General features: G+C 41.6%; 1 protein-coding gene across 8 annotated transcripts in view; it reads right to left on the bottom strand.

Annotated features, from left to right (window-relative positions):
- The window catches only part of ADAMTS2 (ADAM metallopeptidase with thrombospondin type 1 motif 2), a 392,140-nt gene that overhangs the window by 181,690 nt on the left and 197,846 nt on the right, over positions 1 to 12,604 (bottom strand). Inside the window, exon 1 of one of the 8 annotated variants that reach the window (XM_053298184.1) lies at positions 4,983 to 5,030. The exons of the other annotated variants lie outside the window; for them this stretch is intronic. The gene's annotated coding sequence lies outside the window, so the exon portion shown is untranslated. Of the gene's footprint in view, positions 1 to 4,982; positions 5,031 to 12,604 lie in introns of those variants that run through there. 8 annotated transcript variants of the gene reach the window in all.

Below are 12,604 nucleotides of genomic sequence, written 5' to 3'. Positions count from 1 at the left end.
TGGAGGGTACTTAGTCTATGGCCAAGAGCCCCATTGCAGGAGGCACCTGTTAAGGTTCTAAGACAAATCTTTTTCAATCTTTATTTGTTTTTGTTCTCACTGGCTATTGGGCAATTGTTTTTTGTGCAAAGCTCCCCATCACCACCACCCACATGTGTCTGTATTTCCGTAACATGGTTGCTGAGCAATGCAGCCTCATTCCACACATCTTGCTATATGAAATCTTGCTATATGAAATCAAGGGTATACCCTCCCTTGCTGGGTATACTCATGGCAGCATGACATGATTGTCTGCAGAGTTAATTGGAATCAAATCTTTTATGGTGGCTGTGAGGGCAGAGGGGGGGAGAACAGTCACTTTCTCCACACCATGCATGATTTTATAGACCTCTATCATGTCTCCCCACAGTTGTCTTTTTTCTAAACTAAAAAGCCCCAGGTGTTGTAGCCTTGCCTCATAAGGAAGGTGCTCTAGGCCCCTGATCATCTTGGTTGCCCTCTTCTGCAGAAGAGAAAATTCCTTGGGGTTTTCCAATCGAAGTGTTTTGACTTATGCTATTTCTTACAAGGATAACATTATGTCATCTTCTGGAGTGGAACTGGTTCCTGAGGAAGCACAGGATTCAAACTAGTTTCCACTCCTTCTGCACCTTGCCCAATATTCCACCCAGTTTCCCCCTTGTACTGCTGGAGTCCTTCTAGCACAAGAGTATTGTTACATCTGTATACTTTTTTTCTTGCTAGTGTAGTCACTAGGGCAAGGGAATTCATAGTAGTGATCCTATCTCACCCAAGGGGTGTAATTCATAGATAAAGTAATTCTAGAAAAAGTCTTACGCTGCAGTTCTGTCATCTAAGAACAGTTCCTCTCAAGTCAGCATTAGGTCAGAGCAAGTGGTATGTGGTTTACTTCCTTACATAAGTAAGCAAGTTCATTCAGAGCTTGAAAAGACCTCTTCCCCAGAGTGAGGAGAAAGCTTTCCTAAATAGATTAAACATGTGCATAATCTAATAGGAACATCAAAAAGGCCTGCTGTGTGAGAAGATGTTTATATGAACAGATGTTTGAAATGATACAGAAGGTGAAAGCCTTATAATGGTTTCCCTGAGAATGCAAGGGATTTAAAGCCCAAACTCCACCACTCATATAAAGCAGATATCACTTGCACAGGTAGGAAATACAAGATTATGCCTCCAGCTGCATCTGAGAAAGAAAGAAAGAAAGAAAGAAAGAAAGAAAGAAAGAAAGAAAGAAAGAAAGAAAGAAAGAAAGAAAGAACACATGTACATTCAAAGCCTACTGATAAGAATGGCTGAATACTCTTTGATATCATTCAATATCCTTTGATATCTGTGGACTTTGGCTCAGAGCATCATGGTCACAGTGATGAGAATTCTGCATTTCTAAATTCTGAGCTTTAAGCAATCATATTTCCATGATTGAACTAAATCAAAAACTTATGCAGTTTAATTTTGCACTATTTAATCTGGCCAGAGTTTGTTTTTTTCCAGAATTTGAAATTTGCCAGGGACTGAAATAATAATAGAAATGGAGGAGCTGGATTCATAATATATTTGGAGACAACAGATGTGCACTGCAACTTGAGGATTATGAAGTTAGAAGATAAGACATCTGTTTGGAAGGCCTTCAATACAGTCACTATATTTTCACTTTTTAAATATAATCATGTGGGCATAATCATTGACAAAAATGTGTTCCTTTGCTATAAACAAATCTTGATTTTGAAAAAGCCAGACTCTCTGAGCTAAAAGCCCAGATGCTACAATCTGTGATTTGACTTCTGAAGCACCAAAGTGTATAATGAACACGCTTCAATGGGTCATGCCAACTTCTGCTTTTATGGCATTGTTGTTCCTTAGTATGACTCAATGGAAAAGGTTGACAACTGCTAGTCTATATAAATATAACCAGGCACCACCTTTCTGAGAAAATCACTGGCAATGGTATTATTGCGTTCCTCCTCCTAGTTTTTACTTTATTTTTTATATTTCACACATTCCATCCTTGCTTTTCCCCTTGAAAGTCAGGCTCACGATGTTATTTTCATGCAGCTATGCTGTGCCCTGTCAACATGTACCTTTCTTTGACATGAGTTCAGACAATGTGTTACCCAGAATGTAACAGACCAGACTCCTAAGTACTGCATACAAAATCAGTTTTCTGTTTTTTAAATGGACTCAATTCCTTAGAGTCCTGAGATGGTGACAGTAGTGGATTAGTTGTTCATATGCATCTGCAGGTGTGGTCTGAGCTACTTAGAAACACATATTTAAGGAAATAAAATCACATTACTCTTTTGTTATTTTTGGTTAAGTATCTAGAATCATTCTCCATATCACCATGAAGAGATCAAGAATCTTCAAATGAATTTATCTTTGTGTTGGCTGGAGATATATTAATGCATCAGATAGATAGATAGATAGATAGATAGATAGATAGATAGATAGATAGAGTTTGTGTGTGTGTATACGCATGAGCTCTCTCTCTCACACACACACTCTCTCTCTCTCTCTCTCTGACACACACATCTTCCCCTTTGCATATACCTGAGACAGTTGGTGATCAAGTGCAAAGCAGTTGGAGAAGCCACATGGTGATAGGACGATTGGGTAAAGCAAGTTTGTTTGCAATATCCTCAAGAACTGGTATGGCCCGATGTCATCACTGTGGCTGCCTAGCTGCTCTAGGCTTTATAGAGGACACCTGGCTTCTTGAATTGAGATAGGGAACTATTCAGAAGCCCAGGGACAGAGCCACCACTGGGTGAACAGGTTCAAAGAACCTAGGCCACCACCAATCAGGGGCTGTGAATGTAGCTCCAGACACGCCTCCCGCATCTGATGTCAAATGTGGGGGTGGGGGTGTTATTTTGGTCCCAAACGGGGCCCCATGCCCCCGCCCCTCAAAACTGGCCCGCACTGCGTTGACAGTGTGGCCGGAGTCTCCGGCCACTCCTGGTCTCGCTGCCAACGCAGCGGGGCTGATCGATCTCCCTCCCAAATGGAGCCACACGGCCCCATTTGGGAGGGAGATTGGCCCGCGCTGCGTTGTCAGCGTGGACGGAATGGCTCTCCCTGACTTTAAGGGTCTCCGTACCTATAGGGCTCTCCCTGCCTTTAAGCCCATGCTGCCCAATGCAGCATGGGCCAATCTCCCTTCCAAATGGGGCCACACGGCCCCATTTGGAAGGGAGACCACGTCCCTGCATCTGAAGTCAGATGTGGGGGTGTGGCTAGCCAGCCCCCTGCATCTGACTTCAGATGCGGGGGTGGGGTTAGGGGGCTGCAGCAGCAGCTGCACACAGGCCGCCACCAGCTTCCCTACGCTTCTGCAGAATCCATTGGACTTGAGCAAGATTTGACTTAATATGAAGCATCGAAGTAGTTAGGAAAAGACTGGTAAAGTGCATCACAGTAATCTGTAGAGAAGGTATTTGTCAGGATCATATTACTGCTAATACTTTGGAGGTAAAGAAGACCAAAAAGAGAAACGGGCAGAAGAGGCACGTCAGAAGCCAAATTCCATGGGGTCCAATTGGCAGAACACTTTTTGAGGGGCACTGGGTTTGCAACTGTATCAGTAGCAGGAACTACTACTAAAAATACTAAAATGTACTAAATGTACACTAAAAACACAGTTGATTTAGGAACATGGGAAGCTGCCTTCTACCGAGTCAGACCACAGGTCCATCTAGCTTGGTATTGTCTACACAGACTGTCAGCAGCTTCTCCAAGGATGCAGGCAGGAATCTCTCTCAGCCCTATCTTGGAGATGCCAGGGAGGGAACTTGGAACCTTTTGCATGCAAGCATGCAGGTGCTCTTCCCAGAATGGCTCCATCCAGGGATATCTTACAGTGTTCACATGTAGTCCTCCATTCAAATGCAAACCAGGGCAGACCCTATTAGCAAGGGTGACAATTCATGCTTGCTACCACAAGACCAGCTCTCCTTAATTGCTTTGTATTTCATTCATATATCATGTTAATCTGTGGTAAACTGCCTTGGAGATATTTAAACAAAAACTGAAGTCCACATATTTAAAATAAAGAAATAATAAATGAGTACCTCACCCTAAGGAACAACTAGTAATCCCTGCTTTCTTTTTCCTCACTTTGGGAAACATTCAAAGCTGCTTTTCCCTTCAGCTATATGAGGCACTAGGCCGTTATCTACAGAAAGTGACCGTGTCACAATAAAAGAGTTAGAGCCAAACTGCACATTACGTTAGATGCATGTATGCCTTTGTGCACTTTTGTTGCAGCTGAGGGGTGGTATGACCAGAATCAGGACTATTGTATGGGGAAGTACATCAGGGTCCGGACAAAACTGGACTCATCCAAAGCTGCTCTTTGTCCCAGAAGGGAAGCCAGCACTAGCATCAATGGCAACTTCCTCCCTGATGCAAATAGCAGGTTTGTGGGAGCAATTTTCATGAGAATGTGTGTGAGGAAGGGGTGTCCCCTTCCCGATTGCCTCACTCCTGACTGCCACCTTCAGGGCTCTTACTTACAAAGTTAGAAAGAAACACACAAAGGCAAACTCTCTCTGTAACAAACATTCTCTGTCTCTTGCCCGGCAAAGCATATTTGACTTCTATTGACTAGAAAATCTATAGTTAAATTTCAATAATCCAATAGTCCAGGGATGGCATCCCAACATTCAGCATGTTCAAATAATCAGACATTTGTCAGCTGTACTTACACAGACATATGGATACACGGGGGATGTACAATGAACATCGATAATTACTAGAGTTAGATAATCAAGACCCAGATAATGTAGGAAACAGCTGAAAACAACATGCTCTGTATCCTGTTTCTGTTCTAGTGCACCCCTGTTTCATTAGATGGTTTTAATGTTCATTGTCAATGTTGTTCAAACACAATTTAATTTTCTACATAAAAATTTTTTTTACTAGAATTATTTTTAGCTTTTCATGATCAACCAATAGATTTTTACCTCATCTTGATAACCATATTCTGGTAATTTAAAGACTTCATGTCAGACTCTCAAATGTCACAAAGTGTTGCCATGGCAATGTCAATACAATCGGGCTCCCTGGACACATGGAACTGTAGTCTCCAAGAAAAAACACCTGGAGATTGCAAATAAAACTCATCCAAATGTAATAGTTTCACAGCATCTATTCATGGAGGCTACATCAGGTTTAGGTACATAGGTACTTTTAGAAGTATGCATCTAATATAATGTGCGATTTTCAGAAATCCTACTATTTAAAAAAAATATCTGGTGAGTAGAAGCAAAACATCTAATTGCATTAAACCTTTGGAATAGTTAAGGGATGTTATTGCTTAAAACAACCAAATGCAACCAAGTCCCTCAACTGCTCTAAAGGCTTAAAGTAATACACAGTAAATCATATGAAAGAAGCATGGGCTGTGTGTTCCTTTCAAAGGGATAAACCTTCCCTTATAGAGGAGGGCAACAGGAATGGGGGAGTAAAAGAGGACAAAGAAGGGAGAATCAAACTTATTTCCTTCACTGGACTTAAGTATGTAGGACTGTGTTTGAAGAGAGTTATTGTGATCCAGATGCTTTAGGCACAAACCATTTCATGGCATTCAAAGTCAGCAGGTGCTTTCTGCAGAGTTCTTAAATCAATTATAAGAAGAACAGGAGTTAGAAAATAAACAAGTGTGTCCTTGTTTTTGATTACGAAATACTGGAAGATATGCAGTTTCTCCCTTCAAAGTTTGACCAGATGCTATCACCCAGGATTAGAAGAGGTATTCAACAAAGCAAAAGCAGAGGTTCCTACCAAGCCAAAAGTCATCATGTGTCCAAACCCAGCTTGGATGCTGGCGTACTCAAATCAGGAAAACATATGTAACTTCATGCATTTGTCCTAGCAAAGCCATTGTCCTAACAAAGTGTTTAGTAGTGGCAAAATCACAGCTTGCATATTTTTCTTCAGTGGAATTAATTAGAGTAGAAGTTGCAGAAACCCCCTTTATCATGAATCTGCATGTAAGGCTGCCATCAGCACTGACCTGGCCATCATTTTATTTTTTATTTTTTATTTTTTATTTTTTATTTTTATTTACTAGGGATATACAAACAGATTCGTTGTTGAATCAAATCAGGTCAAATTGGGAGTGATTTGTAGATTCGACCCTGTATCGAATCACCCTCAAAACAGAGGGCCCAATTCAGGAGAATCACCCCTGATTCAACCCAAATTGATTCGAGCAATTCAAATGCCATTTCATGGCCCGTTTTTCTGGAAAAAAGAGGCCTTGAAATGGTACTTTTTTCAGGGGGAGAGCTTGTCTACCAATTGGGATCAGCGGGTAGACCAACTCTCTACTCCAGACAGCACATCAGCCCGCCACGGAGAACAGGCCTACCCGATTAGACCTGACCTCTGAGCTGGGCTGATGCACTAAGTCCAGAGCAGAAGGTTGCTCTACCTGCCCATCCAAATTGGTAGACCAGCTCATTTTGAGGCCTGTTTTTCTAACAAAACAGGCCTCAAAATGGTGTGCGAATTACCCAAATCAATTTGAGTGATTCAGGGCTGATTTGTGGAGGGAGCCAACCAAGCCGGTTGAATCAATTTGGGGGGTCTGCGATTTGACCTTGAATTGAATCATATCTTTTGATTTGTGCACACCCCTAATCACTACCACTACAACCATTTCCAGCCAAACAGAGACCTCAGTGACACATCAGAAATATATTTCTCTGAGCTGGACTCCAAGCAGCACATCTTTTACAAACAAATGCACAGCTGAGAATACTCAAAAACAGCTGGAATATCTTATTAAGTTTCACTTCACTTAAGACCCTGCATGTGACTCTTCCATTGCAGGCCATGGCAGAAAGAAAAACAAGAGCATTTAAGGATTCGCACAAAGATTGAAAGATTCGTTCGCCTCTATAGGTTTTGTCTAACACCTCAGTGTTTATTAGGATATAATACTAATAACAGTTTTTAAAAATTGCCCCCCTCCCCACCAAAAAAATCATATAGCCACAAAGCACTCTAGGAACATAAAATACAAAATAGCACAAGTTAAGTACTGCCATATGTGCAAAGGAGGGAAAGTATTAATAAAATGTTTAGATTATGGTAGAAACAGCTATTAATTCTTGCTTCGTGAATAAACTCAAAACATCTGTGAAATATTTCAACAAGAAAATGTGATTAATTTTATTTGGGGGGTGGGTTTGGCTAGAGTTGTCTAGTTTCCCCATCCCATCCCAAATCCTGTATTGGAGTCCATTTGTTCCATTCCAGAAATCAAGAAATTGTCAAACTAATAAAATTGTTCACATATTCTAAATACTTCACAGTGTTACACTGTTAAATGTTTGATATGATGTGGCCATATACATACGGATTTCCTAACAGACTAGTGCTACATATTCTACATTGCTCCCAACTATGTTATATTACAAAAAACTGCAATCCCAAGAACACTTTTTAAGAGTAAGCCCTACTGAGATAATAAAATTGTAGAGTTGGGGTGGGGAGAGATCATAGGCTTTGTAGTCCCTGCTTGATGCAGGAAATCAACAGCTAGAGCATCCCTCAGATGGCTACGCAGACTCTGGCTGAAAGTCTTCAGTGAAGGAGAATGCACACCACACAATTGAACTGATTCAACTGTTGAACTGCTCCTACCATTGAGAAGTTTCTCCTAATGTTCAGCTGAAATGTCCAACCTCCTGTAACTTGTGCCCATTAGATATAAAGTAACAGGTAAAGTGTGCCACGGGTCGGTGTCAACTACTGGCAACCACAGAGCCCTGTGGTTGTCTTTGGTAGAATACAGGAAGGGTTTACCATTGCCATCTCCCACGCAGTATGAGATGATGCCTTTCAGCATCTTCCTATATCGCTGCTGCCTGATATAGGTACCGGGGGGATTTGAACCAGCAACCTCTGGCTTGCTAATCAAGTCATTTCCCCGCTGTGCCATTAGGTGGCTGCCCGTTAGATTTAGTCCTGTCCTTTTCTTCCTAATGTACTACTTATCTTCTGACATGGAGTTTATTTTTACAAGGAAGAAACATTCAAAATGGTATTCCCCCATCAGCAGCTTGACCTCAGGACTCTTCTATTTATTTATTTATTTATTTGTTTGTTTGTTTATTTATTTGATTTCTAGACTGCTCCTCCAAAAATGGCTCAGGGTGATTTGCACAGAGAAATAATAAATAAATAAGATGGACTCCTGTCCCCAAAGGGCGCACAATCTAAAAAGAAACATAAGACACACACCAGCAACAGTCACTGGAGGTTCTGTACTGGGGGTGTATAGGGCCAGTTACTCTCCCCCTGCTAAATAGAGAGAATCACCATGTTAATAGGTCTCTCTTTGCCAAGCTGGCAGGGGTTCATTTTACTATACATATAGATCAGACTAGAAGGTGGGAATTACTTCTACTTAAAATTATTGCTTCTTAGATGATGTCAGATGATTTGAAAGGACTACTAGTTAGTGATGGCTGTTTCACACATGCAAATCATCCCCTGACCAACTGTTGTAGCTTTGAGAGTGTCTTGTTTGCTTTTATAATTGTATATCGATGTTTGTGTTTATACTGCCTTTATGTTTTCTGCATACATTTTTAAAAAATGTCTTAAATGTGTACACCACCTTGTGCACTACTGTTGGAAAGACAATACAGATGTACAGATTATAAAAATGATGAACAAACACACACATCCTTGATCTCTAACCTCTTTTATCATTAAGTTCAGTGGGAAAATATGATAATTTCTAGTTAAAACCCCTTTTCTCAAGCTGAAAAGTTGGAGGTGGCATTTCAGCAATAGGGAAGTGTGTGAAAGGGAATGAGGAAAACTTTCCACCAGTGACAATGGCACTCCCAGGAATCCTAGCAGTTGGCAGCTGCCATGTTACTTCCCAAGATTCCCTAGAGCAAGAGGAGGAAGCATTGTTCTCACATTCACAACTTCATGGTGGCGTTACATGTAGGATCACATGAAGCCAATCAGTGTGGGCAATGCGTCCTCTCCTTGCTACTTAAGAGGGGGGAAAGGGCAGCTGCCAAATGCTGAGACTCCAAGGAGCACCACTGCTTCTGTCACCTTGACCTTCGAACTGTTAGAAGTGAGAATTCTAAAGCATTGCTCTTAGCACTGCAGTAACCTCTTCTGGCCACTAGATGCATGATGAGATGTTAATAGGTCTGTCTTGGTCAGTTAGGAAGGCTATTCTCACGCACGGCCTAACCCACGCACTGCCTAGCCTGGGTTAGACTGTGCGTGTGAAGTGCCGGGAGCCGCATGATTCTGGTGCTTAAGCCCAGCCTAACCTTACTTTGAAGCCAGGCTTTTAGCCAGGGTTAAGGGTGTGAGCGTGCCCTTAACCTGGCTGCCGGGATTGTGTGTGTGTTTGGGCTGCTTACAGCCCAAGCTCACACAGAGACAGGTGCCTAGAGTGCCGCCTCACAGGGGTATTCCCCAATGCACTGCACTCATCACATCTCGGCCTCTGGAGATCCACGCTGCATGCTGGCCTGCGCTTCCTATCAACGTGGGATGCTCATCTGGGAGAAGGTATGTTTTGTGCTGCCTTCCCCCTCCAATCTGGCCACCCACTGCGTCGGTCATGTGAAAACCCTTACAGTCAGTTAGAACCGCAGTTGTTAAAGGCTAGTGCCCTCTGTGCCTATGTTGTTTAGTGTCTCTCTCTCTCAGTATGTAATGTTTAGTTTCTTAATAAATCTTTATTTGCTTTTTAAACAAAACCTAATGTCTCCAGATAATTTCATAGGGCTGAACTTCTCCACTACCAGAGCATACTCTGTTGTGCAAGGACTTTAATGTTTCTCCTCACACCCCTCAACACACAGTGCAAAAAGTCAAGTTGGTAGCAATTTCAGGAAACCCTTTGCCCCACAAAGACCCAGGATTTTTGAAAGTGTCTTTTTACTAAAGTCCCAAAGAACCATGCAGCATTAAAAATAAAATGAATAAATTAACATTAAAACAGCAAGAGTACAATAAACTCACAGAGGAATAATCAGTCTTAAAACCTACACCAAATACCCAGTGGAACAAAGAGGTCTTCACCAATTGCCAGAATATACTGAAAGAGATAAGGCAGTAGAGAGGCCTCCCATGGGAGGGCATTTGTTATTAATTTTGTCTGAACACATTTGCTAAGAAACTTTTGGCTCAGCCTTTAAATATTTCAACATTTGGAATGATGTATATTAAAAGATGGGAACACATCATACCAATATATTCATAATGGGAGTTATAAATGATGACTCGAATCCCCTGTGCATTCATTGGTCCATTTACAGGAAAAGAGAGTATCTGCACTTACAGGATAAACAATGTGTGCACAAGACTAGACCAGCATGATTAAAATAAGAAAGACTCCCACAAATTCTTTTAACATGATCAAAACATGTTAATCAATTTAAAATATCATATTCCACAGCAAGAGATTGAGAACTTACTTAAAAGTGGCTGAGTGACAGGCAAGCAGTGACAAGCAATTAAATGACCTTTTCCTCGTTACTTCATCGTGGATTAGTACTCAGAGCAGTCTTTCTCCTAATGGACAGGAGGACTCAAATCTGAGAAGTTCTCCCAAAGTTATGCCAGCTCATAGAATGAAGGGATATCAAAATTCAAAACTATTTATTTATTTATTTATTTATTTAAAATATTTATACCCCACCGCTCCAGTACACTACTACTCGGGGCGGCTCACAACAATAAAATAGATACAACATAAAATAAAAGTAATAAAATTAACCAAACTGAGTAAACAAGTTAAAAGTCAGGTTAAAAACCACAATTAGTATAAAGTTCAAATTTTAAAAAATTAAAGCTAAAAGCTCAAGAGTCATAAAAACTAAAAACTAAAGAACTAGCACCTAAGTTGTGCTCAGAAATTAACTGAAGCTCTCTCCTGGTTTGATAAGAGATTTGGGAGAAGTCAACCAATTAGGAGCCCTGTACACCAACTCACTCCATATTTATATTCAATGCAAGCATGGGGAGTGCACCAGTTGGCCCCACTCTTTTCTCTATGTTGGTGCGAAGGGTGAGAATGGAGTTTCCGTGTATGAACAGTTGACCAAACTGTCCTCCCTTTCCTTGACTTGCTTACAGCTGAGCCACACTATTTATTATTTACATTTTACATCCCGCTCTTCCTCCAAGGAGCCCAGAGCGGTGTACTACATACTTGTTTCTCATCACAACAACCCTGTGAAGTAGGTTAGGCTGAGAGAGAAGTGACTGGCCCAGAGTCACCCAGCTAGTATCATGGCTGAATGGGGATTTGGACTCGGGTCTCCCCGGTCCTAGTCCAGCACTCTAACCACTACACCACACTGGCTCCTTGTACAGCACTACACATTAATGCAAGCAGGGAGATGTGTGCCATTACTATTCTGGAAGAGAAGGGAAGGGAAGATCCAGTTTTCTCCCCAAACTCAGTTTGGTCACCTCTAGGCAGGGGCATAACTATAATAGGGCAAGGGGAGACAGTTGTCTGGGGGCCCACTGCCTTGGGGGACCCCCAGAGGTAAGTCACATGACTGACTCCCCCAGCTGTGCACCCACCAGGGCTTCCTTCAGTTGTATTCATCCTCTGAAACTGATGTGAGTGTCAAGACCTGGAGCTACCAGAACAGCATGTCTTTCTCTAGTACCATTAAATGACTTGCATCGTCCACAATTTACAAAACCTTTAAAAAAATAATTTAGGATGATGTTCTATTGAGGCACATAGGATATATATATATACATAAAATTTGCACTATGCGTTTTGTTACCACTATTCATCCTCACTTAAGATTTATTTACTTCATGAGCTGAGCTTCAGTGAGGGGGAGGGCCCATTTTAAAATTTTGTCTCTGGGACCACTCCAACCTTGCTATGCCCCAGCCTCTAGGGATTTGCTGTCTGTTTTAAGAGGGAGAGAAAACTATACCTGCCACTCTCTTATTACACTGGCTCTCCTATAAAAGAGCCAAATGCTGGCCAAACAGCAGCAAGTTTGGGCATCATCCCTAAGGTATCACCTTAGAAAGCAACTCTTTTGAAAAGGCCACAGCCCAGGAAGCTTCCCACTGCTCCAGCCTTAATGGAAGGAATGAAGAAGCAAGGAATGAAATGTCTATTCCTTGTGCATTTGCCGGTATGAACTTTACAGGATAAGCAATGTTTAGACTCCAAAACTATCTCAGCATGGTAGGAGTAGCAAAGGTTTCCCCAAATCTAAGAGGGTGTCATATTTAGAAACACATAAGCTTGTCGAATATTTCAGTACAAGTGTCCCTTATTATTCATCGGGGTTCTGTTCTGGCCTACAAACATGGATAACAAAACAGTGAATAATGAAACCTTAAGTCAATGGGAATTGTGGGGTAAGGTTCTGGAGACCAGGAAAATGACCAAAAAATCACCAGAAAGACAGGGTAAAAGCAGAAAAAAGGATGGAACACCACTGTACCTTGAGCACCTCAGATCTTCTGCTCTCCCACTCTCTAGCTCCTCCAGCAATGCCCCCCAGCTCTTCCAGTAATGTGTAATCATGAAGTTTCCTCACCCCACAACTGA

This window comes from Hemicordylus capensis, chromosome 2 (genome assembly GCF_027244095.1).
Source record: "Hemicordylus capensis ecotype Gifberg chromosome 2, rHemCap1.1.pri, whole genome shotgun sequence".
Lineage (NCBI taxonomy): Eukaryota > Metazoa > Chordata > Lepidosauria > Squamata > Cordylidae > Hemicordylus > Hemicordylus capensis.
The sequence above is the reverse complement of the archived record's forward strand: the minus strand, read 5'-3'. Positions and strand labels throughout refer to the sequence as shown.